Below are 6,785 nucleotides of genomic sequence, written 5' to 3' on the forward strand. Positions count from 1 at the left end.
AGCCTTGTCTGCTTTTTCCATATCTTCAAATTTTCCTTTTTCTTTAGCAGGCATGGTCTTCCACCTCTCTGAACACTTCTTAGAAAACTCTGAGATGTTAACAGAAGCATCTGGTTGCTTCTTCTTATGCTCCTCTAGGCAAGTTTGCACAAAGAGTGTATATGATGGCATCTTGCCTCTCGACTTCTTAGGATCTCCTGTGCCCATGCTTACTTGTTTTCCTCAGCGAGGTACAGAGTCACCCAGTGCCTGTCCGGCTCTCACTTGCCCCGGTGCTCTCTCTATGGAGCTCAATGTACTCTTGACATTATTTTTGGTATGATTTTTTTCACTTTTAGGATTTTCTATAGGTATCATGTGATACATAAATGTAGTCAGTTTTGCTTCATCCTTTTCAGTACTATTGCTCTTCATGTCTTTTTCCTGACTTCCTTGACTAAAGTCTTCAGTATATTCTCAAATAGGAGTGGAAAATTCTATAGTCTTATTTTGCTTTTCATCTTAGGGGGAAACTTGGTTTTCACTTTTAAGTATGATATGAGTACCACCTTATTCTTAATTTACTGAGTTTTTTAATTATATAGTTTTAACTTTTTCAAATGTTTTTTGTATAACTATTAAGATAATTATATAATTTTTTGGGGCTGGAGAGATGGCTCAGTGGTCTAAAGCACCTACTTGGAACAAGCTTGGCAAAGCACAGGGACCGCAGTTCAATTCTCCAGCACCACATGCCAGCCAGCCGCGCCCCCTGGTGGGCTGAGCTGGCCACACACATACACACACACACACACACACACACACACACACTAAATGTTAAAATTAAAAAAAATTATATAATTTTTTGTTTCATTCCATTGATATACTATATTATTTTATTTAATATTATAGTATTATTTTATCTCAGTAGTAAGTATATTAAAATATGCTTACTATTGAGATAAATTTCCAATTTTCATGTAATTTCCAATAATCATGTAATTGCTTTTAAATTAAGTCAGATTTTATTTTCCACACTATAGTGGATTTTTTTTTCAATGATGGTGATGAAACCCATGTCTTACACATTCTAGTCAAATACTGAACCACCCCTCATTTCTCCCAACACTGTTGAGGAATTTTGTGGCTATAATTGTAAGAGACATGGATCTGTTATATGCTTTGTACTATTTTTCTCTGGTTCTTGCATCAAGATATTACTGACCTCACACAGCAAATTGGAAGTTTCCCTCTTCTTCTACATGGTCAAAAAAACTGAAGAACTGCTTTACATCATTATACAAATTTCTTTTAACATTTATCAATGAAGCCTTTTTGGTCTGAGTTTTTCTCTGGGAGAAGTTTTAAAAGTATTAATTCAATCTTTTTCTAGTTACTGATCTGTTTTGATTTTCTATTTCTTCTTGACTGTTTAAGTAGTTTATGTCTTTCTACAAGTGTTTCCATTTCATTTCATTACCTAAGTTTTTATTCATTCAGTTATTCACATTATTCAGTAATTCTTGTCAGCTCTGTAAGTTCAGTAATAATGTGCTCAATATAGATAAGAATACTTTATGGTACAGTTTGGGTGTGAATGTAGGAAAGGCTATGAGTGTTGTGAATTGTAAAATGGTGAAATATGTAAGAATATATTAGAGAAGTCAGCTCCCATAGAAAGCAGTATCACATTAGATGTGAATAGTAAGATAGAATGAAAGGTATTCCTGAGTCGTTAGTTTAAGTGACAAGTTTTCCCCTACACAAACAAAATTGGAAGAGAAATCAGTTTTAAGGGAAAAGCAATCAATTTATCAATTGTTATTTTGGTTGGTTGTTAGGCTCAGAGATGGAACTATTAGCAGCCAGGCAGAAATTCAGAATTATTGTTTAGAAGAGAGTAACTTGGAAGTCTGTGTACAAATGGTGCACAGCGCTTGAACCTACATGATCAGATGAGAATATTTTGGTTTCTATGTTACAGATTCAGTGCAGAACAAGAGCAAAAGAGTATGGTAGGAAGCATATCTGAAATAAGGAATAGGAAAGGAGAGAGAAATTAATATAAATTGAGCAAAAATATTCACAAAAATATGGGGAAATCTAGAATGAATTTTTGTGTTTTTTTTAAATTTTAAAGAAGTAAAACAATGAAACAATGATACAGAATTTAAAAACAAGGTAATAGGAAATTAGCAATGGTTATTATATTACATATTGTTATCTTCAGAATTGTTGCTCAGATTATAAGATATAGGCCTGAAAATTTAATCAAGCAAAGTACAAATCTGCCAGCTCTGCTTCTAGAGGCTTGCTGAGACAGTGACTGAGACTGGGCGTGGTGACACATGCCTATAATCCCAGTGCTTGGGAGGCTGCAAACAGGAGACCACTATGAGTCCAATCTGTGTAGTGAGACCCTGGAGACCCTGTACTACATACATAAGAAAGCACAAATCATTCCTTTTAATGAACTAATAGAAACTAGTATGATAATAATCTTAGCTATCTTTTTTAAGTTTTGGGTTTATCTTATTTCACAGGATAAAAACAAAAACAAATAGCAAAAATGTTTAGCAAAAATGACTTTTTTTTGGAGGATGTTGCATTTCAATTTCCATAACTCAAGCATTATTCTTTTTTCTTCAGTGTAGACAAAATAGTTAGATAAATTTAATTGCATAGAATTCTAGTAAAGGCATTACATGATTAATTTCGGTAGCATTTCCTTGCTATGCCTTAGATATACCCACTGCCTCTGTTTCTGCAGGTTCTAAAAGTGTCATTATTTTTTTTTAAATTGTCCAAAACTTCTTATAAAGAAAAAATCATTAAAGCATATACATAAAAATATTAGCTATGGAAGAACAAAAATAAATAGCATCTTATTCCACATTAGAAAGAAAAAAAAAAAAGACCAAGTGTGTAAAAAACTAGATTAATTAAAGGACTGAAAGAAAAGACCTGTCTTCTTTGAATTTTATACTTAACAAACATACCTTTGAAAAATAAAAGTAAGATTTTCTAGTTATACAAACTTGAAATATTTTAAAAGAAGTAGATAGAAATTTATAAAGAAGTGAAAGAATAAAAATTAATTACACTATGAGACCAAACAATAACGAGTGGGAAAGGCTGCTGTGCCTGACTGATAAGATGTCAAGTTTGGTTTTTGGTCTATCAAAAATCCATTAGAAAATTTCTCCCCATAAGTTACTGACTTCAAATTACATTAGTTGCTAAAATTGATTTAGCAGAAATATGTTTAAGAATGTTGTATTCCTCTACCTCATAAATATAACTTCCATAACTATATTTTTGTACTGTGACTGGAATTCAACTTTTTTACAGTAGATCAAGGTCACTGTTTATATGCTTTGCCAAATGTTTATATCTCATTTTACACGCTGGCCAACTGCTACTAGAAAATATAAGTAAACCAAATGAATCTCTAAAACCAAGATAAAACGTTTCCGACTAAAAGATAATATTGGGGGCTAAAATTTATCTTGGCATAAATTTTGTCCTTTGAGTAGAAAGTACTAAATTCAGGCTCTTACTCTCCTGTGAAAAAAATTTTAAAGGCTACATTATCCCCTAAATAGTAACTGTCTGGATGCCTGACCAGAATGTATTCCATCTGGTTCTTAGTTTAGGCAAGTGGAGAAGTAAGTTGTAGCAAATTAGGAACATTAAGCCACATAAAAATGTCATTTTGAAACTGTTAGGAAATTCTCAGAAAACTGTGAGTCAATGAAATATGACGTGGAAGGCCTGTGCTGTAGGGGATAAGAGAGCCATAGCTTCCTGCTCAGGAGGTGTGCTTGCCAGTTGGTATGCCAGGGCCTCGATTCTCCCTGTCTTAGGGTGGGAGGATCATGAACCAGGAAGCCATCTGCTTCTCAATACACCCAGACACCTGAGGTTGCTAAAGCAAAGCCAGATCCCCATGCAGTCCTTAGCCTCAGCAATGCTTTTTTTTTGTACTCCTGAAATTCAACACTGTTGATTACTCCAAAGGGCTGGAGACACTGTTAACTGCATAGGTCTTTGGAGCTGATTGAGATGTTGAAAGTCTCAATGGTAGAACAAGTTTACACAGGGAGGTTAACTTTTATATTCCAGTAGAAGTTTAATGTATCTGCAAAAAGTTGCTTTCATTTGCTGAAAATGAATGAATACTTCACTGCTTTGCTGTGATAGCTTCAGTGGAATTAGCTGGTTTTTTTATTTTCAATAACCAGTAGGTAAACCATAAATATTGCTCAGATTTCAACCTACTTGTTTAAATGTTAAAAATGAAGGTTGTAAGGCTGAAAGGCTGAAGAAGTTCAATTGTTTTTGCTTTTCTTTTTGTTTTTACCTTGTCAATCATTGTTTCTTATAGTAAATTTCTTGAATGAAATTACATAGAAGCACACATAAAGCTTCAAGATAACTACCCTGTTTTTCAATTTCCCCAAGATTCAAATAATCAGGATTTACGGAATTCATGATAAGATGAAAACTGGGTTTTGGAGCAAACCAGACCATACATTTGTATAGACTACTGAAATTTCATTACCCTCTATTTCTACCTCCCTCTTTCTTGATTCATTCATGTATAGCAGTTGGTGAAAATAGTGTAGGCAAAGGCATATGCAGAGTGGTAGGGGAAGAGTTGAGAGAGGCCTACAGTATTCTGAGTTATTTGATATTCTTGGAGTCAGGTATAGAACATTATCTTTGGAAGTAGTGCTTCCTGGTGGACTTTCATATGGCCTCTGAGCCCTGTAAATCAGGTATTAGAACACAACGACAGGAGAAACCTCTGTTTCTGAAAACATGTGTTGCATCATGTAAGTATTTGCTTTAAACTCTTCTCTAATTGTACAATGAAGAAAGAGACTGGACAGCCTTCCAAGTCAACAAAGAACTAACATTCTGATTGCTGAAAGAATTTGACTCTATAATATCACTTAAAATTTTGTCTTTCCACAATATGCAATGTATTAATTATTGAAAATGTGACAGTAATCAGTTGTGAAACTGTCTTATTGATATTTGTTCCTCAATAAAATTATTTAAAAAACCAAAATAACTAGGATAGATATACAGCTACTTTCTCTTAATTCAATGAGAAGAAAGATTTTTACTAATAGTATTTGGGCAGGATATCATATCTGCATCTTGTACTATGAATAACCACTATGAAGATAACAATATGCAACATATTAATTATTGAAACTGTCCTATTAATGGGTTTTGAAACTGTCTCATTGCTGTCTGTTTCTCAATAAAATTAATAAAAGAATAAAATAAATAAAATTTTATGTCTTTTTAGTGCAAGTTTGCAGGACATAATGATCACAGTCTTCCTGGGGAGTTGATTCCTGTATATAACATTTTAATTCTTTTTTTATCCTCGATCCTTTTTACTGCTTCCCTTCCATCCATCTTCTGGTTCCCTTCACCTTTGAGAAAGCTTTTCCCCAATTTCCTATTGTCTATCTTTCATTTTGCTATTCAACATACAAGAGAAATACTGTGAGATTTAACCTTATCTGTGTGACTTATTTTCTTTAACATTAGGTATGGTTTTAAGGTATATCTATTTTCCTAGAAATGAAACATTTATTCTTATCTCTGACAGAGAAATACCCCACTATGAATAAAAAACATAGTATAGATTTTCTATCCATTGATAAACATACAGGCCACTTCCAGGGTTTAGCCACTATGAACCTGCTCCTATAAACTTCCCTATGCATGTATCACTGTAATATGATCACTTTAACTCTTTTGGGAAGTGACAATATATTTTGTCACGATTAATAAAGCAAAATAAAGAGAATAGTATTAATTAAGAAGGAAAAACACCATGTTTTTGAATACTAGGTAGTAACATCTTTGAAGCAAACAGTTCACTGTTAATACTTTTACATCCAAATGAATGGCTATTCTTATATGAAGATAGTATGAAAATATTCTCCAGTATGTAAGATCTCAAAAACTATGCCAAATGTGTTATTTAAAAAATTGTTCAAGTTATAAGACATAAAATAAGTCTAACCAAAAGATAAAAATAAGAAACATGATGAGGTGTATAGTGTAGCATAAGCATTCAGTTCAGTTAAATATGGAAAATTATGTAAAAATAGTATATGAAATCACATTGCACAGGTAATCCTTGAAAGAATTAATAACTGGGACCTCCTCTTATTGAGAAGGTTATGCACATCAAAAAAAAAAAACTGCCAATAAAGTGAAAAGACAACCCACAAATTGAGAAAAAATTCTTAACTAATAAGTACTCAGACAAAGGTCTGCTTTCCAGAATTTATAAAGAACTGAAAAGCACTAGGGTCCCAAAATTTAAAGACCCAATCCTAAAATGGGCATCCAAGATGAACACACCCTTCTCAGAAGACAAAATGAAAGAAGCAAATAAATATATGAAAAAATGTTCCACATCACTAGCCATCCATGAAATGCAATTTAAAACATTGAGATACCATCTCATCCCAGAAAGAATGACTATTATAAAGAAATAAACCAACAACAAATATTGTAGAGACTGTAGGGAAAAAGGAACCCTTCTCCACTGCTGATGGGAATGTAGACTGGTTAGGGAAATCAGTGTGGAGAATCCTTAAAAAACTAGGACTGGAAATCTCATACAAACCAGCTATTCCCCTACTGGGAATTTTCCTGGAGGAACTGAAAATGTCATATCATAGTGAAATATGTGTACCTATGTTTATAGCAGCACAATTTGTGATAGCCAAATCTTGGAAACAACCAAGATGCCCATCACCTGAGGAATG

This window comes from Octodon degus, unplaced genomic scaffold, assembly GCF_000260255.1.
Source record: "Octodon degus isolate 3935 unplaced genomic scaffold, OctDeg1.0 scaffold00040, whole genome shotgun sequence".
Classification (NCBI taxonomy): Eukaryota; Metazoa; Chordata; class Mammalia; order Rodentia; family Octodontidae; genus Octodon; species Octodon degus.